General features: G+C 36.0%; 1 protein-coding gene across 1 annotated transcript in view; it reads left to right on the top strand.

The window, feature by feature from the left end:
* The window catches only part of cdh23 (cadherin-related 23), a 475,220-nt gene that overhangs the window by 82,925 nt on the left and 367,850 nt on the right, over nucleotides 1–24,445 (top strand). The window lies entirely within an intron of this gene.

The raw sequence follows: 24,445 nt of genomic DNA, 5'->3' as shown, positions 1-24,445 counted from the left end.
ACGTACAAAACGGAATGCCTCAATAAATCCGATCTGACTGTTTACATGATAGTCGCATTGTCACATATCTGATTTATTTCCACATATGAAGGAGAAACCGATCTTTGAAAATCCGTATGCAGGCGTTTTTCCATGTTTATACGGTCAACAGATCCGATCGGTGTCACATATGAGCAAAAATTCGGAATTGGGCCACATAACCTGGCGGTGTAAACGGGGCCTTTGAGAATAAAAACATACATGCAAATCACACTTGTCGCGTGGCTCCCAAATGATCGCTCTGTGCAACAAACTGAACGTTATTTACAACTTCATTACCTGTTGTTCACAGCCGGTTCTGTTCACTAAAGTAGACTACATTGGAGAACAAACAGTGCATCAGCTCATGTGTGATTTCGCTGCCACGAATGTCATTACGTCAAGACAGAAATTACATTTTTGGGGTGAATTATACCTTATAAATACAGTATGTGACACTTTTAACACCATTTGCAGGGCAATGTGGATAAAACAATGGGAAGACTTGTGCGCCTTTATGCTTCTCTTCTGATCTTTAAAATATAATTAGCTGAATTGTAGAAAAGCTGAATTAAGATCGTGTGTATAGGTCGAATCGAGATCGTGATCTTTTTTTCGATTAATCGTGCAGCCCTAATGTGACACTAGTGAGGGAATGAAGAGCATGAAGGTCTCTTTTGGGATGGCAGGCTTGACTGATGGACAGAAGCCAATGCAAACACTCTCTCCTAGTGTTTGTCGTTTAAGTGAATAGTGTGAAAAGGCAGGATTGGGGAAAAGCGGAGAAGGACGACTGCAGTGATTGAGAGGCATGAAATGGCTAAACCTGTGAGTGAAAACACACACATTAGAGATCTCTTAGTTTTGATTTAACTCCACTCCAGATAATGCACAGGTCTAAAAGGGCAGAATCACAGCAGAAGGAGAGTTATGAGGCAGGAGAAATGTGTGTGTGTGTGTCTTAAGAAATATAGACTTGTAGCTTTTAATCATTTTTTAAATCCTGCTGTCTTATAGGTAAATGAGGCTAGTCTTGAATGCATTTTGATATATTGTTTTAAATCTCACAATTACAAGAAAGCTATACTACTCTACCTGACAAAAGTCTTGTTCTCAATCATAGTTGTAAGAGCAACAAATAACAACTTCTAACTGATCATTTGGGAAAGTGGTAGAAGGTAGAATCATCTGTTGAACTGCATCCCAATCATCGCAAATACTGCAGAAGGCCTGTTCGAACTTGCATGGACCCAATATTCTCTAGAAATCAGTCTAGTTTGTTGAAGGAAAAATCATGGTTTGTGGTTACATTCGGTATGGGGGCGTGCGAGAGATCTGCAGAGTGAGGTGAGCTTGAGGTATCAAGACATTTGTGCTGCCCATTACATTACAAACCACAGGAGAGGGCAAATTCTTCAGCAGGATAGCACTCCTCATACTTCAGCCTCCACATCAAAGTTCCTGAAAGCAAAGAAGGTCTAGGTGCTCCAGAATTGGCCAGCCCAGTCACTATACATGAACATTATTGAGCCTGTCTGGGGTAATATGAAGGAGGAGGCATTAAAGATAAATCCAAAGAAACTCTGGGAGTCCTGCAAGAACGCTTTCTTTGCCATTCCAGATGACTTTATTAGTAAGTTATTTGAGTCATTGCAGAGATGTATGGATGCAGTCCTCCAAGCTCATGGGAGTCAGACACAATATTCATTATTTTTCCACTGCACCATGACTTTATATTCTATACTGTACATTATTTCTGTTAAGTGACAAGACTTTTGTCTAAGCAAAGTCAGACCTTACTGTCCTAATTAAATCTTTAAAAATCAATGCATGATCATATTTTATTCTGGTAAAATAAGCTTAATCTAGAGGCCTTTGCCTTTCATATAAGCCACTTCTGATACCAAATGATCAACTAGAAGTCAAGTTATTATTTGTTGTTCCTAAAACTTGGATAGGCAACAAGAGTTTTGTCAGGTAGTGTTTAGTATTTGTATATTTTAGTTTCAAATTAAATATCAATTTTTGTGTCTGATGGCAGAATTTTAGTTTAAAAAAAATAATAAAATGTAAACAATTTTATTTGTTTGTAAATGTAAAGTATTTATTTTATTCTTTTAATAAAGCTTTTGGTGTGTGATATTTTTAATTTTAGAAATGCAGATTACTTGCTTTAAATGTAATTAAATTTTGTTAATTTATTTGAATTTTGTTTTTATTTTTTTGATTTAATTTATTAATTTAATTTAATTTAAATTTATTATTTTATTTTTTATGCTTAATTTAATAATTTAAGAATCTGAGAGCAGATTTGAATGTTATTCAGATTTTATTATATTTTATTTAAAAACACTTATTTTATAACAACTACTTTAGTTTATTTTGTTTAGTTTTTATAAAATGTTTGTTTAATATTATCTTTTTGACCATCATTATTTCTTTCTTTTTTTGCATTGTGCTGCTGACTTCCCCCTCAAAGCACATTCTCCTCAAAGTTCTTGCAGTGCATTTTATTCAAACAAACAGCTCTTCTCTCTGTCGGGATCCTGCTGTTTTGCTCATTTTTTTAGTTAACCTTGAAGGCTCCCCCTGCGGCTCTGCCCAAACATTTCTAAAGCGTCTCCTTCCATCGCTCTCTGTCATTTGCCACACTAAAAGACAGATGGAGAACCATGAGAGAGAAGTGATGTGAGTGGCTTTAGTGAGCTTGGATGAGGTTTTAAATGCTGTAGACTTCTGAAAGCTGAATATTACCTGTGTAAGGGGTTTGCCTGTGTTTTTTCAGGATGCTCCGTTTTGTAGCATTTTTACGCCTGTGTTTGTGTTAGCTTTATTAATTATTTAGAAATTACCTAACGTCACAGTCAATGTCCCACAGAATGATTCCTGGAACAGACACATTAGATCCACTATCGTTACACTGTGCACTTGTGAACAGTCATTGTTTATCATAGTCTTTCTTCATCCTGGCTAAAATCCAGGCCAAAACTCCTTGCTGAAACATTCTGTGAAATGTTTGAGCCGATGCCTCATGATTATATGGACATCAATTATAAGTTATAAATAAAAAGCTGTAAAAAAATTTTATGTTGTTACTTTGCACATTTGTCATTTTAACCACAAAATACTTTAGAAACATTATGTAGAGATTAGTTTCTTTCCTAAGTCCCAGGAAAATCTGTAAAACATTTTCATGAAATATTCCTCAGAGATTTTGGTCCATATTGACATGATAGCATCACACAGTTGCTGCAGATTTGTCGGCTGCACATCCATGATGCGAATCTCCCGTTCCACCACATCGCAAAGGTGCTCTATTGGATTGACATCTGGTGACTGTGGAGGCCATTTGAGTACAGTGAACTCATTGTCATGTTCAAGAAACCAGTCTGAGATGATTACACCACCAGCCTGAACCATTGATGCAAGGCAGGAAAGATCCATGCTTTCATGTTGTTGATGCCAAATTTTGACCCTACCATCCAAATGTCGAAGCAGAAATTGAAACTCATCAGACCTGACAAGGTTTTTCCAATCTTCTATTGTCCTGTTTTGGTGAGCCTGTGTGAATTGTAGCCTCAGTTTCCTGTTCTTAGCTGACAGGAGTGCTACCCAGTGTGGTCTTCTGCTGTAGCCCATCTGCCTCAAGGTTAGACGTGTTGTTTGTTCACAGATGCTCTTCTGCGTACCTCAGTTGTAACGAGTGGTTATTTGAGTTACTGTTGCCTTTCTATCAGTTGGAACCAGTCTGGCCATACTCCTCTGACCTCTGGCATCAACAAGGCATTTGTACCCACAGAAGTGCCGCTCACTGGATATTTTCTGTTTTTCAGACCATTCTCTGTAAACACTAGAGATGGTTGTGCATGAAAAACCCAGTAGATCAGCAGTTTCTGAAATACTCAGACCAGCCCGTCTGACACCAGCAAGCATGCCACATTCAAAGTCACTTAAATCATCTTTCTTCCCCATTCTGATGCTCGGATTGAACTGCAGCAGATTGTCTTGACCATGTCTACATGCCTAAATGCACTATGTTGTTGCCATTTGATTGGCTGATTAGAAATTTGCTTTATCGAGCAGTTGGACAGGTGTACACACATACACACTCTCACACACATTATTAGCCCTTCTGTGAATTAATTTTTTCAAGTATTTCCCAAGTGCTATTTCACAGAACAACGAAATTTTATTATTTACAAAAACAATTATCCTATATTTTAAAGTAAATTAACATATTATAAGTAAAATATTATGTACTGTCATTATGACAGACAAAAGAAAATAGTTATTAGAAATTATTTATTACAATTATTATGTTTAAAAATGTTGAGAATTTTTAAATAAAAAAAATTTCACTTCAAATATTCAATAAAAAATTCACAGGACAGCTTATTATTTAGACTTTGATCTGTGTATATATTGCAGAAATATTACACAACATAAGTAAATTAATGTTTATTTTTACTTTCAAACCAAAAATACATTATAGAGTGAAAATAAATAAAATATAAAAATATCTAACTTTAGCTAATAAATTATTCATTTAAAGGCAAATTTGTTTGATAGTCATTTTAAAATAACATGGTTTAAAAGAGTTATTATATTGAAATAAACCACCTAAATATATATAAAGATTACATATACCAAACTCTGCATCTATTACTCTGTTTGTTTTGGGATTTAACAGCAGATTTTTTCTATATATTTTCTTTTTTTTTTCTTTTTTCTTTTCTTTAATGTTGCCCATTATATATCTATGCAACATAGGCTCATTCTGAAAACGTAGCCCTATATACATTTCTGGAGATTGCGAATTATGTAGCCAAAGCTACGTATGGCTACATTTTATCTTTAAAGGATGCTACAGGGTGGTATGATGTTGTTCCTTTTTACGCTTACCTTTGTCCAGTAGCTCGTCGTGTACATCAGCAGACTTGAGACACAGAGAGTTAACTACGACGACAGGGTTCCTGAAAGCAGATAAGACAAAATCAGAAGCCAAAAAATAAAATACTTAAGTAAAAAACACGGTGAGAATGTGGTAAAACCTGAAAACATGGTGAAAATTAGGCGAGGGCTTTTCTTTTTCTGGATTTCTTTTAAACACTGTCTGTTGGTTGGGTTTAGGGAAGTGGGTGGGCGGGTCAATCTGTGCTTTTGAAAACACTATTGGTTGGGTTTTTAGGGAAGGAGGAGGGTGAGTCAACCGATCGGTCAGTCAACATCGGCCTCTGGTGGATTTAAGCAAGAACAGCAGGCGGGAATGGCACTCGCAGAGAAATTTGAGATGGTGGATTCGCAAGTACAAAAACTGCAAAATATGTAGCTCCTGGGACGTATTTGGTGCTCTCCAGAAATGTATATAGGGCTATGTTTTCAGAATGAGCCTGGGTATCACACTAGTTGTATTATTCTGCCCATCACAGCTCTATATACTGTATGTAATGAATGGTTTCAAGTTGGTTTCACAGTATAAGTCTACTGAGCTAGTTAACATTTAAAAGTATGTTTTATTATTACAAACTTTAATGGCAACAAGAAAAATGGGGAAATATGCTTAGTAGTTGTACAGCATGACTCAAATCCATTAATCTGATTGTTGTTTGTGCTGTGCAATCAAATATATAGCAAAAACATGCATAATTCAACATGAACATGTACAATTGCAATAACTAGCCATTGTTGTCAAGCATCCAAAGATATGAGAATCAATTTAGCTTTATCATGGATGTTTCTGCTTGGGTGTGTGTTTCTGAAAGCATGACTGAGCAGTGTGTGTGAGCCTGTGCGCCGTGAGTGTGTTTGTTCATACTTGTATGTGTTGTTGAACTATAGGGTGATGGAGGCAAAGGGTTGGCTCTCCTGAAGCGTGACAGATTTAACCATAAATCAGCTGGATTAATACACACTGGCTCAAGGTCTGTGTGTGTGTTCAAACACACGAGTCACTTAGAGCTGGACTTAGACCTCCATCATTCTCTTGTTCTGCCATCAGCACTGATATTAATGCAATGTACTGAAACCAGAGCCAAAGAGAGACTTTAAGAGCTTTAAGGTCTCCTTTTATTGATTTAGTTAAGATAATAACATCTGCATGTTTGTATTACAGCGGCTGGTTTTCTACGTAATGTCATACTAGGAAATGTTTTCTTTTAATTTGATGTTTATGGGTCGCATACGATCAAATTCACAACAAAATTTGATTTTCTCATCAAAAAAGTGATTTTATAGAGCTTTTTAAATGCTAGTAAATTGCCTGCTTTAATGCTACAAGTTGCTTTTGTAGAAATAAAATGTCAAAATATGTTTCATTGGGTGTAGCAGGTATGTTCATGTATGTGCTTTGAGGGGGAAGTCAGTAACAATGCAAAGTAAATAAACTAAATAAGCAGTTTTAAATGAATAAAACTAAATATAATATAAAATAAAATTTTGCTTTTAGACACTGAAACAACTATGAAATGATATTCAGTTCAATTAAATTAAGGCGTCACAAATTAAGGCGTCACGGAGCAGTGGGTAGCACTATTGCCTCACAGCAGGAAGGTTGCTGGTTCGAGCCTCGGCTGGGTCAGTTGGCATTTCTGTGTGGAGTTTGTATGTTCTCCCCGTCTTGAATAGCTGAATTGAATAGGCTAAATCGTCTGTAGTGTATGTGTGTGAATGAGAGTGTATAGGTGTTTCCCAGTGATGGGTTGCAGCTGGAAGAGCTGCATAAAACATGTGCTGGATAAGTTGGCAGTTCATTCTGCTGTGGTGACCCCTGATTAATAAAGGGACTAAGCCGAAAAGAAAACAAATTAATTAAATTAAATTAAAATTACACACACCAAAACAACTAGTTTAAAAAGACGGGATAACACATAAGTAAATAACAAACTATAATAACAAATAATAACAATAAAATGTAAATGTCAAAAACTGCTACCAGACAGAAATGTAATTAATTTTAACTAAAAGCTTTCTTGTAAATATGAGATAAAAATGATCAAAATTCACCCATAATAATGAAGATTGTGTCAAAGCAGTTTAACATAATTGAAACTCTATCAGTCCAGTTTTCCAGAGTTGAAGTTTAGTTCAGTTCAGTGTGGTTTAATAATATAATATAATATAATATAATATAATATAATATAATAGAATAGAATAGCTCTCTTAAGAGACACTAAATATAAACTACTATTAAGCATAATACATAAAAAAGAACTTTTTTTTTGTTAGTAATTAAAGACTGAGTGGGTAAAGAATTATATGAATTGTAAAGGCCAAGTATATAAAGATTGAAAATGGTAATGAAGTATTGTAGTGCTGTGCTCTGTATTGTAAAGCCCTTAATTATTTGGTAAAAATTCTAAATATACCTGAAAAGATTCAACAAACTGAATTTTTACTAAATGACATTTTAGTGGTATCTTCTGTGAATCATGGTAAAATGTATAATAGGCACTATTATTTACGTTCAGACAAATTAATGAAAAAGCAAAAAAAAAAAAAAGCTAAAGTAAAAACTGTTGTCTTCATCTTTATTTCTTATTTGATATTAAATAGATTTTGATTGAATATCTGATTAACTGATGTATTGTAGAACGTTTGGTAACACTTTAAATAATGCTCAATTAATTAATGTTAGTTAGTGTATTTACTAACATGAACAAACAATAAGTACATTTTATTATATCCTTATTATTTCAGTTAAATAACGTTAGTTCATGTTAACTTAAGGTGCAATAATTAATGTTAACAAGCACAACTTTGGATTTTAATAATGCATTAGTAAATGTTGAACTATGATGAAGAAATCCTTTACAAGATTATTAATACTTAATATTAGTGAACACATGATCTAATGGACCGCTATTCTAAAGTGTTCCCGAACATTTTTGTTCACATGGTAAACTGGAAATGTCTGTCACACTTGAATATTTTTTAATCATAAGTTTCAGCAGCTATTCTTTTCAATTGCTTTGTCATGTTGCACTCAGTATGAATAGGCCTTTTACATGAACATTTGGCAGAATCCTTCCACCACTTCATTTACTTCCCAAGATTAATTGGATCCGGAAGAGATGGAGTCTCTGCTGCCGACAGCAAGAGAAAGCTGTTTTTTATAACCGTTTTTCATTATGAACTAGCATTGTTTTGGGATTATTGTAATTTTCCTGTCTAGCACTTAACCCTGTGTTGTTCAGTTTTTGTCCTGGCATGATTTGACTCTTTCGTTATCAGTTGCGTTTGATAGCTCTCCTGCGGGTCTGACCCAGCTGCTCTCTGGAGATTTAGCCATTGAAATGAGCCTTCTGGATGGGCCCTAATGTGTGTATGTGGAGCACACGCGCTCACACAGGCTCTCTGTATGTAAATCTGCTTCGAATGGAAGGTATGATAGAAATGCAACAGTAGAAATCCTGCTTTACCATCTGTACCATGGTATTAGATATTACCATGTGACAAAAATTGAATATTACTCTTCATGGGTGGCAATCTGAATTGATTTTCTCAGCCCCCACTGGACGCTTAATTGAAGTGTCTTCCCACTGGAGATGTAAAGTGATTAAAAACAAGAAAATTATATCTAAATTAAGACACAAAAACTTGAAACTTTAAGATTTTACAGTTTTTCAAGTTTATCATTCATCATTCCCTGTTACAAATTCCCCTTTAAATTTATCTCCTAAAATTCTGTATGCAAACTAAATATGTATTGTTTTTGAAAATGCCTTTTAATAAAAAAATTTATTTAAAAAGTTCCTTTCAAAAATTTCTTTTGGTACGCTTTTTACTTCTTTTTTGTTTTCAGGGAACTAAACATTACATTGAAAAGTGACATCATAGACTTTGTTAATATGTTAATATATTAATAGATGGGCATAAATAATATGTCAGGCAATCCACATGCAGTTTATTTAAGACAGGGGTGTCCAAACTCCGTCCTGGAGGACCGGTGTCCTGCATAGTTTAGCTGCAACTTCCTTCAACACACCTCCCTGGAAGTATCTAGTATACCTACAAAGAGCTTAATTAGCTAGTTCAGTTTTGTTTAATTGGGGTTGGAACTAAAATATGCAGTACACTGGCCCTCCAGGACCGAGTTTGGACACCCCTGATTTAAGAGAATAGTCAGGCAGGCAACGGTCAAAACAGGGGCAAACAGGAACATACAGAAAATCCAAGAGCGTTGTCAAAAGCAGGCAAATGGTCAGGTCCAGCGGAAAGAACAACAGGAAGTATAAACAAAACAAAGGTCAAAAACATGGGAAGCAAAGACAAGGATAAAGCTTATGTGATGCTCTAAACAGAAACAAGACTCAGTGATGTTTGTGTGTGCTGTGCTTATAGTCTATCTGATTAGTCCTAATCAGCTTCAACTGTGTGTGTTTGCAATCAAGGGGAATCTGGGCCAGGTGTGTGAGTGAAGTCCATGATGGCAACTGTAGTTCATTAAAGTGGCAGATTTGTTGTACTCAAGCGATCTGTAAATGCTAGATCGCAGGTAATCATGACCAAATGCTTATAGAAATGCATTCTCACTTGCATGGTCGCTTTTATTTCTTTGCACTATTATATCGAATATTTAATTTTTAAATCACATCTTTCACATTCTTGCATAGCCCTAATGTTGCTAACTGACACTTTACATTAATTTTAACTGTAATCGCTAAAATTTATAGATAGCTGGTGTTTTTCAGCCACCAATAAACTTCAGTTGAAAGGTTAATGCGACTATTTAAAGTTTTATGATTGTTCATGTCCTAAACATGTCCTCTTTTTTGTTTAACAATATTATATCGAATATCACATTTTTACTATGGAATGCACGTCACATTTTTCTTCAATATTGCATAGCTTTAATGTTGCTAACTCACACTTTCTCTTCATTTTCACTTTAATCACTAACATTTATAATTGAGTTTATTCTGAATAATATGCACAGCTAGTGTTTTTCAGCCACCAATAAATTCTGGTGAAAGGTTAATGCGACTATTTTCAGTTTCATAGGTTTCTGTTATAGCATTGACGTTGTGCTGTAATTAAAGTATAATCCAGACCCCCTATTTTTTTTTTTGCGATATTGCGATCCTGCTAAACCATATAGTCAAATTATATTTATTTATTTATATATTTATTTGCAATTAATTGTTTTTTAATTAATTAATTGCAATTAATTACTTCTAGACATTGCAGCACAGGTGATGTATTTTAATGTCTCAAGAAAAATGACGTCTCGCCTGTCTCCTCACAATATTAACATTACATGAAAGTGGGGGGAAGTTTTTTTGCAGCCTATGCAGTAAGCAGATGCGGATGTTTCATGTATTTGAAGCACTTCAGATGGCAAAAGAAAGTGGGTGCAAACATCTAACAAATTGGAACAGATAGAAAAGCAATCAGCTTACAATGATGGAGGTTGGTTCAAGGATGACGGTTGCTGGACGAAACCGAATAATGATATTCAGTTAAATAGACTTGGTTTAGAGCTGACTTTCTGAAAATTAAAAGTCCTCAATAGCCATATTTGGGTTTATTTTATGTTTAATCATGTTAGCCTAACAACAGATATTAGATCAGTTGAAAACAGAATCTCCTGTGCACTTTGTCGATTGTTTGCGTCCCATTCCTGCCTTTGTGGAAAGGACTGTTTTGAAGAAAGGAAACTCACTATTGAGTACTAGAGCGGTTTTGTGTGTGTGTGAGTGCCTCCTGATGCGAGCGGACTCTCACCGGGATCAGACCCACTCTGACATTTAAAGTCATTTATGGTCGAGGCTGGTCAGATTAGATTATGTTAACTCCTCAGGGGTCTATCAAACGGGATAAACTCGGGCAAATTATGCATGGAAATATGCTCACATAAAACATGAGCAGAAACAGATTTGCACGGATCACCCCAAGAGAGACCTAACATCGCCTACATTCAACGCTGAAAACCAACTCCATTCAAATCAATCATTTATGCCGCTTACACCTTTTCTCCCCTGCAAACGTGGCTCATGGTATTTACCTCCTCCCCGAACACATTAGGGAGGTACCATAACTCATGCTCTGGGGGGGGACTAACCTTTTTCAATCGCCCATAAACAAATTAGGGCCCCTGTGCTTCAGTGCCTGTGCTCATTAGCGGAGAGGAAACTCAGGCGTTAAGACATTACGGGCACACGGATGAAGAACAGCTTTAGACGGAGATTATGACACAAAGCCAATTAACAGCCTTTTTGATTTACAGTTCAGCCCTATTAATGAAACACCCGCCATTAACACAATGGGTAATGAATTGGAGGCTGTGAATCATGTATCAGAGTCGCAGTCGTGGAACATGTGCGGTTTATCGCTCGCGTTCGAGGCGACGCTTTCGACGGGGGGAAAAGACTGATGATATCTGCGTGATTGTACTTGTGACTGAATGACAATGAGATAACGTAATACAGCACTTTCCGGTTTAACTGTGCTCTTCATGCATCTGTCTTACTATTAATCATGCAGGGCTGTAATATAATAGATTCACAATGAGGATTTTTTTTCGGGTCCAGTCAGGTAAATAGATTAAATGTTTTATTTATTTTTTTGCTCTGTCAACATTTTCTCTTGCACCAAAAGCTGACTTGTTACGTCCCTTCATTACTATCTAATGGTCAAGGGGGAATGAAAAAGAAAACATTAAGCTAGTTGTAATTGTTGCCATTTTACAGTGCATCTGGAAAGTATTCATAGCGCTTCACTTTTTCCACATTTTTTGGACAGTTTTTAGGCTGGAAAAGGTCAGCTATATCTGGCAACACTGGGAACAGGACCATGCCAAATAAAAGAAAAGAATAAAACAAAAGGCAACCAGCTAACCCATTTACATCTTCCCCTAGATCTACAAAATAAAACGGAAAGAAAACCATCAACGTCAGAGACATTTTATCTTACCTACTCTCTTTTTCCAAAGCAAAACTTACAAGTGTGGCACAAATCCGTAACCTGTGTTACGGGTGTTTAACTAAAAGAATGCTGCGTGTTCACCATGTACATCACATGACAAAGCTTACCTAATCCATCTCCTCCATCCAGAATAACACACAGTACAACGTTCCCACTCCGGTTCACAAAGGAGTTTAAATCTTTCAAAATTTACATGGCAAATAAAACACACTAACAAACGTTAAACAACGGCAGAGCAAAGCAAAAAGGGAAGAAACGCGCACATAAAACAAATATCAAACACAGCTCAAGTTCAAGTCACACGAAATGCCAGCTATTCACACTGCAAGAATTTGCTCCAGATTTTCAGTAGCAAAAAGGTTTTGTGAGATTGCTGAGAAATGCTTGAAATTGGAGGGAAATCTGTCCTATCTGTTGCTCAAAAGTCTGCTGTGTAAAGGTTTCTGACTGAAAAAAACATTGTCGATGACCTACAGCCAATGAGAGAGCAAGGTACAGGGCAGCAGGGGAGGAGTTATAGACCATAATATCAGGAAACATGGCTTCAGTTAGAAAAAAGGCTCATTCTCTTTTTGGACCTGATAAATAGAGGAAAGTTTGGTAGAACTTTAGCAGCACCCATTTTTTGAATGTATTTTTTATGTGATTATGTACCACAAATGGATGCCATTTCCAATCTTGCACAAAAACTTGAATCTCATGTGTGATTTTTGTATATTTGTAAAAGCGTCTTGTGGAGTTTTGATTGTGAAGTATATTTTTGCGAGCCAGAAAGGGTCGTTTTCGATTATTTCTTTATTAATTCCTATTATCCCTATATCTGCATAAGGTGTTCCTTCTGAAATTCAGATTGTTGGCAATAAAATTGACATTATTGCTCAGATAATTTAGTCTTCAGGTCAAGATTTGTGACATTAATTGCAAACTTTCTTATCTTGGCAAAATCTGAGGACATTTGAAATCTGGGCAAAATCTCTGCAGGAGCTGAACGAGCGTCTTGTTTTCAGGAGAAACATCTGGGACACAGAAACGTCTCTGTTTGCTCTTTTTATGGTCATTGCTGTCGAGGAGAAGCAGCGGAGATTTGAGTAGGATCTCTTTTGCGATTTTTCTTTGCTATGGGCAATCCCACTGCTCCTCTATGAGTCACTGTGGATCTGCTTTCGGATGCTGCTCTTCATTGTTTTCAAATGTGATTCTCTGAAGTGTGTGTGTGTTTGTATTGCAGTACAACATTACTGTTGAGATGATCGTAATAAAGTTGGCGGTTTGATGCTGGTGTGTTGACCCCAGGCCTCCTGTGGGCCCCCAGAGGAGCTTTTGTGTGGTCACAGGGGCTGAAAGTCTATTGATCTATCCAGGGATGGATGCCCTCTCTGAGCTGATTTACTGGCCCCAGCGGCCTCCTCTCTAACAGACCAGGAGCTACATAAAACACTTGACTGCCAGCATCTCTACACAATCACATCTCATACTCGCTCTCTCTCTATCTTTCATTCAGCCACCACCCCTCCTCATTTAACACATGCTATCCACACATACACACTTCACATAGTAATCTATAAGTTTTCATTAAAGGTCCCATTTTTTTTATTAGATGTTAGTATCAGTATGTTAATTTTAAGGTTATCTATTAGCTAATGTAAATACGTCACCGTTTCATGAAGGGAAAGGGTGGGGAAAAGCAGTGAGGACTCAAATGCAGTAAATAGGGGTTTATTTAAATATAAAATAAAACAAAAGGCAACATCCACAAGGGGGAAAACATCAACAAAACAAACAAACTTGACTGGGCAGGCTGGCAGGGATCAGGGCTGGAAGACAGGACAGGACAAGGCAGCATACGATGTACGACGAACTGGCCCAGGACAGCAGACATGAGGAGAATATAAGCAGTAATTAACTAATTAATACACAACCAATAAAGGGTTAACAAGGAGGGTGGGACTAGACAATAGACAAAAGAGCACATGACACAAAGAAACAACACAAGCCATGTGCTCACATAAAATAAGACTAAAACATGCAGCCAATGAGAGAACTCATTAACCACGTGTTCACATGAGACAATAAAGTACGCTGCGCATGTAAACATGTACCATATGCTAAACAACACCAACAGAAGACTGAACGCAAGACACGAGTACACGAGAAATAACACCGGGCACAACTAGACTGAAATGCTGAGAATGAAACACAACGCTGCAGACAGAACAAACACCAGGATGAGAGTGCGTGTCGCACACACCCCTAGACCTTGTGCGCCCGCATAAAGAGGGTGAACGCCATAGATTGTAAAAGATATGGACGTAGTATCTGTGACGTCACCCATTGGTTTCTGAAGAGCCCAAAAGAAGCTACCAGTAGGTGTGGCCAACCGCCGCCTTTTTGTTTGTGCGTCATCGCACCAACCGGGGGATACCAAATAAGGGCAAAGCGGTGGAGTGTGAGCAGAGCTACAGACACCTGCTGGCATTTTGCTTAGACGGGCTTTCCTATGGGAGAAACGCTTAAGACTATTATCTGCGATTCGTTTGTGTTCTGAACACATTTGCTTGGTTGTATACTAAATCAGTAAAGTGTTAAGAGTTTTAAAAACACTGTTGTAATACATTGAGCCACTAAACATTGTTCTTATGACGGATGACTTCCAAATACTTCAAATATAGTCTGTGTTAGTGAATGCAAGGCTATTGATGAAATCCAGGCATAACACTGTATGACAACGTTTCAGATGACTGTTCTATGGCCTACAGCTAATCAATCTGTCAGATTCTGGAGTGCTTTACAGTTCTAAAGAAACTTATAAATGATAAATGGTCTTAAATAAAACATATTCACTCATAGATATGATATACAAGTATATAATTTCACTCACCTGGGAAATGGAGGCCAAGGGAATGGTTTGTGAGCACAATTAAGTGCACACAGCATGCCATATCATCTGATAATTGCAGGAAATAATTCCAAAAAGCAGCTGACGATGTATATGCAGAGTTCAGCGGCTAATCAGCAGGAATCAGCTGAGGTGACATGATGGCGACCAGCGAGACCTAGCTGTCACTCAATAATTGCCACTCCCTTAATTATGCAAACTTAATATAACCTGATAAAAAGGAAATGGATGAGTTATAAAAAATTCACCCTCCTCACAGTTGTCATGAAGGGTATTATTAGCTATATAAACCAAAATCGCTCTTTGTACCAGGCTGTAAACACCCTTTTTTCTGCTGTAAAGTTGACCATTTTAACAGTGGGGTCAATAGAAATTTGCTCTATATGGAGCCAGGACTAGCGGAATTTTGATGAATTGCATTTTCGGTTACTTCCGTATGTGCTTCATGAGGGAGAGCGGGAGGTTGCCGCTTGGTGAGCGCATAGCCCAAGCGCGGCGAGATGACGCTCATACAAAAGACACAATGACAGAAAATCAGTGCTTGACCCAAGAAAACTCGGGCTGAGCACAACATACAGGACATGTCAAGACTAGTGTCTGAACTCTGCCACCAAAACAAGAATTAACAAGACCGGAGTGGCAGAATCCTGACAAAACGGTCAAAAATTTACGTTTATAAGATATAAACCTGATATACACGCATCCACAACTTGCAGTTTGTTACTTCAATCAAATGCTCTCTAGTGTCTGACAGAATTTTAGAATTACAGTGAATTATCTATCTGTAGGGTGGCATGGTGGCTCAGTGGCACTGTCACCTCACAGCAAGAAGGTCACTGGTTCGAATCCCGGCTGGACAAGTTGGCTTTTCTGTGTAGAGTTTGCATGTTGTCCCCTCGTTGGCGTGGGTTTCCTCTGGGTGCTCCTGTTTCCCCCACAGTCCATAGACATACGCTATAGGTGAATTGAAATAACTAAATTGTCTGTAGTCTATGGGTGTTTCCCAATACTGGGTTGTAGCTTGAAGGGCATTCGGTGCATGAAACATGCTGGAATAGTTGGCAAAAGTTGCATATGGTGGAATATGCTGGAAACATATGCTGTAAGCATATGCTGGAATAGTTGGCGGTTCATTTCGCTGTGCAGACCTCTGAAATAGAGACTAAGCCAAAGGAAAATGAAGGAATGAATATCTATTAATCTGTTCTGTCACTCGCAAAAGTTCTATCAACATTTTTTACCATACAGTATAAGAATACCATGCACAAACCACATATAAACCTTTTTCTTCATTGTTGCATGGAGGGCGCCATAGTGACCAGCACCTTCTGGTAGGCTGCTTAGAACTTCTGTTAAGAATTGTCATCAGCCTGAGCTCAACTTGGTGTCAATAATGTCTTCAGTTGCTTACAGAGTGGTTATGTGAAGCAAAACTTTAATTTAGAAAGAAAGAAGTGTGTTAAAACCGTTATACTTCTGTCAAATGCGGTGTAAGTGCGAGATAAAAACGCTCTCCTACTGTAATTCAGCGTCTGCCGTCAGATCAGATGCTGAAATGTAGTGTCAGTGTTCCCGACCTGTCAGCTGTTATACTGTACTCTGCGACTCTTCAATGCGCACACACACACACACACACGCACACACACACACACACACGCACACACACACACACACACACACACACACTATACCTCACTGCTACATAAAGAGCAAACCGTTGGCATGAAATTACTGGCATGAAACTAGCAGGTATGCAAGCCATGCGATTTCCAAAAATGACCAAAAAAAGTCTGTTACTGATACTGTTCTGGCTGATTTGCATGTTGATTCTAACCGCGAGCCTTTTATGTTTCATTTAGTTAGTTTGTATTGTGTAGTATTTACCACGCTTGTGTTTTTCTGTTTTTTCAAAATGTCACTTTATTTTCACTTTGTGTCGCTCTTTCAATCAATGTGTTAGCTGATGAAATAAAAAGAATGTGATTAATATAGGTATTAAATCTGTTAAATAATAAAAATGTGTTATATAAGATAATATAAAATATTTTATGTTAAACCTTTTTAATTTAATTGGGTAATTATACACAAATATAAGTAGACAGAACCCTTAAAGGACGTTCAAGATGAAGAGCAACCAGAGCTGTGAATATACTCAAACAGCTCTTTTCTATTGCAAATAATGTAGCCTATACTCTTTTAGATTTTTTTATTATTATAATTATTATTCTTTTTCTATTTTTTTTACGATGTTGATGCCATAATTGTAAGATTTTGGTATTATTTTGACATTTGTGGGTACAGACATTCATCGTATGCGTTCTTGGCAGTTTTTTCCTGGCTTTTAATATTGTCCATATCGATATCGGAATTATATCGTATCAACCAAAATTAAGAAATATATCGTGATATAAATTTTTGCCATATCGCCCAGCCCTATATGAGTATTCAGATTCTCATATGTTCCTTCTGATGCCGTAACGCTTATCAGTGAATGTTAGTTTCACACACAAAGCTTACGTGACATCAGCAGTCATGAAATATAGCTCATGAGTCATATACATACTGCACTTGTGCTTTATTTGTCACTTTTGGAGCCTGACAGACTCGCAGTTTACATTTGTGTTGTGGATACAAGCAGCTCGTACATTTTGTCTCACATCTCACTTATTGTTTTGTGAAAGTATAATTACAGGTTTATATAGGTATATATAATTATAGGCGTATATGGTGATTTTTATTTATTTTTGGCTCGTTTATCCCTTTAGACTGGCCATAAATGTTACAATTTCTGTCTGTGCTTTATTCTGATCATCTCTGGTGGTCTGTGCAGTTTTGGTTTTCTTTCCTTTTCTCTCTCTTGTTTGTGTTGTCAGTCCGGTGTTGTGCCATCCACATGAGTTACACTCTCTGAAATAAACCATTCTACACACTTGCTGTGTCTAGAAGAGGGAGAGAGACGGATGAGTCTGCAGGCACATTGCTCTTGTCAGTTTTTCTCTGCTGTGTGGTGTGTTAATGTGCAGTGTATCAGTCATAAGCATAATACCGGCCGCACTGAGGCCTAAATAGCATCATCTATCAGGCCGAGTCGGAGAAAAACAGAGATAGCATGAGTGTCACTGCATGCTTTACACATTATTGCATATAAACGTGCATACATGCTCATTATGGCTCTCTGATTATATTTCCTTCTGAAGTACTTTTTAGAGCACAGAATGTTTAATTTACAAAAAAATTCGACCTTCCCATAGGTTTGAAATAGCTTGCTATGGTAGCCGGATTGAAACACACGATTTACCCACATCACATAAATAGTTAACTATATGTGACAAACAAAACATAATTTAATGTTTAACTATAATTTTATTTATTATGACACTGTTATACACTGTTTATTTATTTTCAATGGGTTAAAGTCAAAAAGAAAATTATAAAATGTTGAAATAAAAAAAAGAAATCCACTATTTCTCTTATTTCTATGCTATTCAGGAGCCATGTGCACCCACTGACAGTTCAAATCTGCTTCTCTCTCTCTTTCAAGTTCAAAGCAAACTTGAACGCCAAAGCATTTTAGATATGTATATAAAATAGCCTGTGTAATATACTAACATCATCAAATTAATGAAATAATCAGCAAATGAGAAATAAATGACAGAAAAGGGGAAAAAACAGACAAAATCTTTAAAAATTATTATAATTAGACTAAAAGATGTAGATTATTTAAATAAGGCACATGTGTTGATCAACCACTAATGGTCTACATATATAGCCAGTTTAGACCAGTCATTTTGTCCTTTTCGAGTATATAGTACTGTTTTTCTGAGTCGTTTGTTTAAAAAAAAAAGGAGTTATTTAATGTTTCTCTTGCGACTTTGTGTGCGCAGTCAGTTGCGAAGCCAAGTGAAAGTAGGCTTAAGTAAAAAGATAATGCAAAAACGCATGCAAGCTTTAGAAAGAAAAAGCAAAAGTTGAATCCCGGACATTTTAGGAGATTTAGAAACCCGGGCCGGACACATTTTTTAAGTGTCAAATAGGTGACTCTGTGGGTCTGCAGAGCATGTGAGACAGCCTGTGAGAGTGTTGACAGGTCTCGCGCGAACAAATGGGTAAACGAGAGAGGATTTTCCACTACTTACTCGATCGCGATGTTTGGTTACATTAGGCGAATACAAAAAAGTGGGAAAGGATGTAAAGTTAAAAAAAAAAAAAGTGTCAATAAATAAAGCTTTGCATTGCTAAATATTTAATTTGGACAATTTAAAGGCACTTTTCACAATGTTTAGATTTATTTGAATATTCAGATTCCAGATTTTCAATTGGTGTATCTCAGCCAATCAAACCAGAACACACATCAATGGAAGGCTTATTTATTCAGCTTTTATAAAATGTATAAATCACAATTTCAACAACAACAAAAATTTACACTGATGGCCCTGCTTTTGTGGTCCAGGGTCACTTGTCCAGCAGTAAGACTCATATAGAGATGGATAGACAGAGTGAGAAGTATATGTGCATTTTCATTTGTACAAATTAGATCAAATTTAGTAAATAAAAATAAATTAAATAAATAATGAAATATGGTTATAGAAACAATTCAAATGTAGTTTTTTTTCTTACCTAAATTATGTTTTAAATGATCAGTTTTATTCATTCATTTATTCATTTATTTGTTTGTATATTTATTTGTTCATTCATTTATTTATGTATTCGTTTATTCCTTCATTTATTCATTTATTAGTTAATTTCTTAGTTTATTTGTTTGTTTGTGTTTATTAATTTATTTATTAGTTCATTCATTCATTTGTTTGCTTGTTTAATTGTTTATTCATACATTTACTTATTTATTCATTTATTCGTTCATTTGTTTGTTTATTTGTTTATTCATTTTATTCATTCATTTGTTTGTTTATTAATTTATTCATTAATTAATTTATTCATTCATTCATTTTATTCATTAGTTCATTTACTCGTTAGTTTATCTGTTTGTTCAATTATTCATTCATTTGTTTTTTGTTCATTCATTTATATATATTTGTTAATTAATTCATTTATTTGTTTGTTTATTCATTCATTCATTCATTCATTCATTCATTCATTCATTTATTTGATGTTTATTTGTTCATTCATTCATTCATTAGTTTATTCCTTTGTTAATTAATCAATCAATTTATTTATTCACTTGTTTATTCATGTATTTACCAGTTAATTAATTAATTAATTAGTTTATCCATTTATATATTCATGTATTAGTTTATTCATCCATTTATTCATTTATTCATTTATTTATTTGATTGATAACATTTTATTGTAGCAAAAATGCTTTAGAATAGTAATAAAAAGAAAATGATTCATTTTATTCAAATGTTGTTTTTTTTTTTGCACAAGGCAGTTGACTTTCAGGTTTTAAAACTGTATAATAGAGCAACAGTTTGTCATTTAGACTGACATTTATATGTATTTTAGTCTCCTTTTAACATATTCCACTGTAAATGCTGCTCAAATGAACATCACTGATCCCAGATCAGTCATTTATTACATAGGATTCCCTTCCCTGACCGCACTCAAAAGATCCCTCCATCTCTAAAAACAGAAAAAAGGAGAGTGGGAAAGTCTTTATTATTAATGAGTGTAACGTAAAGCGCTTAATTTGCACCGTCTTTAACAAAATTATAACTCACACACTGAAAGCAGCAGAATTTGCATAAATCTCATTATAAACAGAGAGTGCAGTTCATAAATCCTCCCATTAATTAGAGGTGTTTTCACCTCTCTTTCACAAGTTATTGTGTATTTATATACGTACATATTTTTGCAAATGATTGACCTTTGTGGTTCTGGAAGTGTCTAGATATGAAAGGTACTTGTATTATTTGACCCGTTAGTCATTTATTTTATACATACAGTAGGAGTTTTATCCAAAGTGGCTTTTAAAGTACACATTTTATCCATTTGAACTGAACCCATGGCTTTGGTGTCACTAGCACTGTGTTCTACCTTGTGTGTGTGTGTGTGTGTGAGTGCTAATGTATTTGTGTAAATTATTCTGGGTCTTTGTGTGTTTGTGGCTGTGGAAGGGATTGGGCCTGATCTGTTTGTTGGTCTTTCTCATTAATGTAGGATTTGCAGCATTAGGCGTCTGGCGCCGTCAGCAGAACTAAAGCTGGAATGAGTCAGGGAGCCCCTCGCCAGGTGTCTTCATAAACACACACCTGTTACCAGACGCACACACACTACAGTATGTGTGCGGTGTAGAAAGAGCTTAGTGGATGGCATTGTTGTTTATGGTTATATTGTAGCAGGATTTGGGATATGGAGACTGTTCAGAAGAAGGAATGAGAGAATAAAGAGGTGAACAAAACTCATTTATAAGGGTTAGTTTGTGTAGATTTTGATTAATCAGATATTAGCATAGAATGAAATATTAAAATAACAGCTTCCCAATGTCAGAACTTTGCATAAAAGTGAAATATTTGGAGGAAGTCGAAATATTTTAAAGCAACCGTTAACTCAAAATGAACATTGTTTCATTATTAACTCGCCTTTATTTATATATTTTGAAATATTTATTTATATTTATTATATATAAACAGTTTGTTCTTTAGACATTACAAAAAAATTGCTTAAGGGGGCTAATATTATTGACCTTAAAATGTTTTTTTTTTAAATTGAAAAATAAATTTATTCTAGTCTAAATAAAACAAATCAGACTTTCTCCAGAAGGAAAACTATTATAGGAAATACAGTGAAAATTTCCTTGCTCTGTTAAACATCATTTGGGAAATAATCGAAAAAGAAGACATATTTCACAGAAGGGCTAATAATTTGACCTCAACTGCATATATTAGCTATTGTGAAGTACAGTGTGGGTTATTTTGCCTATTTAAACTTCAACTTGTCTTTGTATTTAAAGGTTCAAGAAACCCTGAAGTCCTTTTTTTTTGAGATTTTAACAGATTTGTGTGTTGAGCATCACTTAAGACAATGTCAGCACCTATTAGCTTTAATTGTGGGGAAAACTGGATAATTTTGAGCTTTTGTCAGCTCATTTCATCTTCCGGGTAAAAAAAAAAAAAGAGTTTTGGGGTGGGATCAAAATCAGTGACCTAGCGCAAAACTGCAAGTGGAGTGATGACGCGTCGGTTTCTCACTATTATTGATAGCGAAGTTTTCTTATTTTATGAGAAGAGCCTGCTTCTTAATTATTCATGACTGTGCGTGCTTACCGAAGACAAGACATGCGGTCTCACCTGTCGATGACTGGCACACAGTATTTAGCTGTTCATGAAGGCTTGTATGTGTTTGTTTTCATGATCCACTGGGTTTGTTGCATGTTTTTCCCTGCAATCCTGTCAGGGCCGATACAGTAAAGCTGAATGTGTGCAGCAAGCATTTTTGTTGGGAGAGCAGTACGAGAATTGGAGAATGGCAGACTTTGTCTTTTATCAGTGGAGTTCATTCACATTTAGACACATCCCCGTGCTGCTGTGTTCGCCTAAATCCTCCAGTTTACCTGCAGGGCTAATGGTTAAAATTGGCAGGGCAAGAGTCTGCATTCAGACCCGGGGATTAAGGGAGAAGTCCTCTTCTTTTATAGTGTTTATATAAACACGATTATCTTTAAAATGATATAAATTGTGGTTGCGTGTATATGAAATTACGATTAACATGCAGCAGGGTATTAAATTACTGTTTATTTCTTTGCATTTTAACCTTGTAAACTATAAAATCATGGCTCTCCTCATGGTTTGTGTCTCATTTTGTTAGCCAAGTGACAACAGTTGTTCGCTCCCCTCTTTCTCCCCTGCTCTGCTGGCCATGCCCACTCCTCCCTCTGCTCGCAGAACTCCACGCTCCTTATGATGCATTTTGGTTTGCTGAAGTTGGTACTAGTTGTCTGTTGTCTTGAGTTGTCAGATTTCACAGAAAGTAACAGTATATGATAGGTACAAACACTAAGTATTAGACTTTTATATTTTAAGCTGATTTTTAAATGAATGTATATATTTTTGTTATTTTGCCAAGTTTCTATTAAAAAAAGTTATACGTTTGAACTTGACTTGTTTTTTAATAATAACCCAGGCACAACCTGTAAAGTATAAAAAGATCCAACAACTTCCAACAACAGCAAAATAAATGAGTTTCTCTGACACATTCTATGGGTCATGGAAACTAATTTTACATCTTTTAGAAAGAGCATAATATGACACACTTGAAATCCTTTAAATCTACTTTTTGTCATATGATGCCATATTTCAAAATGAAATATAATATTTAATAGGGGGCGGGGTTTTATTTATTTTTGTGCTTCTCTAGTTATCTTTTACTCGATGCAAACTAACAGTTGAAGGAGCGTGGCCAAGTATATTTCACCAAAGTCGTCAAGCTGACCTCATGAAAAGCAAATGGTTAGATTTTAATGAAATATTAACAAAGCAAACGGTTTTTTTAAATCAGTGAATTTATTTGCGTGGATTAATTGTTCAATTCAAGATTAACAATGCTTGCTAGCAAAATAAACATTTATTATTTTTATTGCAGATTTTAGTTAAGGTATTAACTTTTTCTTCCAAATAATGAATTCCTGCTCCTAAAATAAAATAAGATAAACTAAAACAAAATAGTAGTGGTGTTTACACTCTCTTCAACATGCCAGCAGCTTATGATTGTGTTTGAACTATTTCAATCCATATTTGGCCACATTATTATAGAAGAACCTCACCATCGGGTTGAATTTCAAGCTTGCCTGTTTATTTAACTTTATATGCTTAAATGTGTCTCATATTTACCAGCATCTTTTAATGTGGTCAGATCCACTTGCAATGTTTTACCTACTTGTATAACTGTATTGCTTACAGTTCAAGCAAAGCAAGGAGTAAAGTCTTAAGCAATTTTGCTTCGTGCTGATGATAAGCGCCATCTACTGGCAGAGAATGAATGAGCTATTTTGTTTTTTCAACTGTTTTTGGCAAATGTACTTCATGTTTACTGTATGTAGCATAATTTCACTAAATCATATACTCATATTTTGAGATTTATAGAATCAAATTTAAATATAAAGTTTCTCAAGCCAGCTAATATATGCTGCCTCTATTGCTGCTGTAACCAATAGTCAGGGTGACAATGGAGTGAGGATCTATGTGCAGCTTTATTTAGAATCGTCAGACAGGCAATGGTCAGTCACAGGACCAAACGGGTACATACAAGGCATTCCAGAAGCGTAGTCGTGGTCATTGGCAAAGAGGATGACGCTTGGTAATGTTACAGGTGAACAAGACTCAGCAAAGTCTGTGTGTGTGTGCTGATTATATGGTCCATCTGATTAGTCCATCATGAGCTTCCAGCTGTGTGAGTGCTGTGAAGGAGAACTGGAACTGGTGTGTGTGCGGTGCATGATGGGATTTGTAGTTCTTATCAGTGGCATATGTATAGTTCTCCAGCGATCTGCACAGGCTAGATGGCTGGTCATTGTGACAGCCGCACATGTAATTGACAACCACCAAATATTCCAGCATATGTTTTACGCTGCAGATGCCAGTACTGGGAAACACTAATACTCCCTCATTCACACTCATACACTACGCCAATTTAGTTTATCCAATTCACCTATAC

The sequence above is a fragment of the Danio aesculapii genome, chromosome 13, assembly GCF_903798145.1.
Source record: "Danio aesculapii chromosome 13, fDanAes4.1, whole genome shotgun sequence".
NCBI classification, from domain to species: domain Eukaryota; kingdom Metazoa; phylum Chordata; class Actinopteri; order Cypriniformes; family Danionidae; genus Danio; species Danio aesculapii.
The sequence above is the reverse complement of the archived record's forward strand: the minus strand, read 5'-3'. Positions and strand labels throughout refer to the sequence as shown.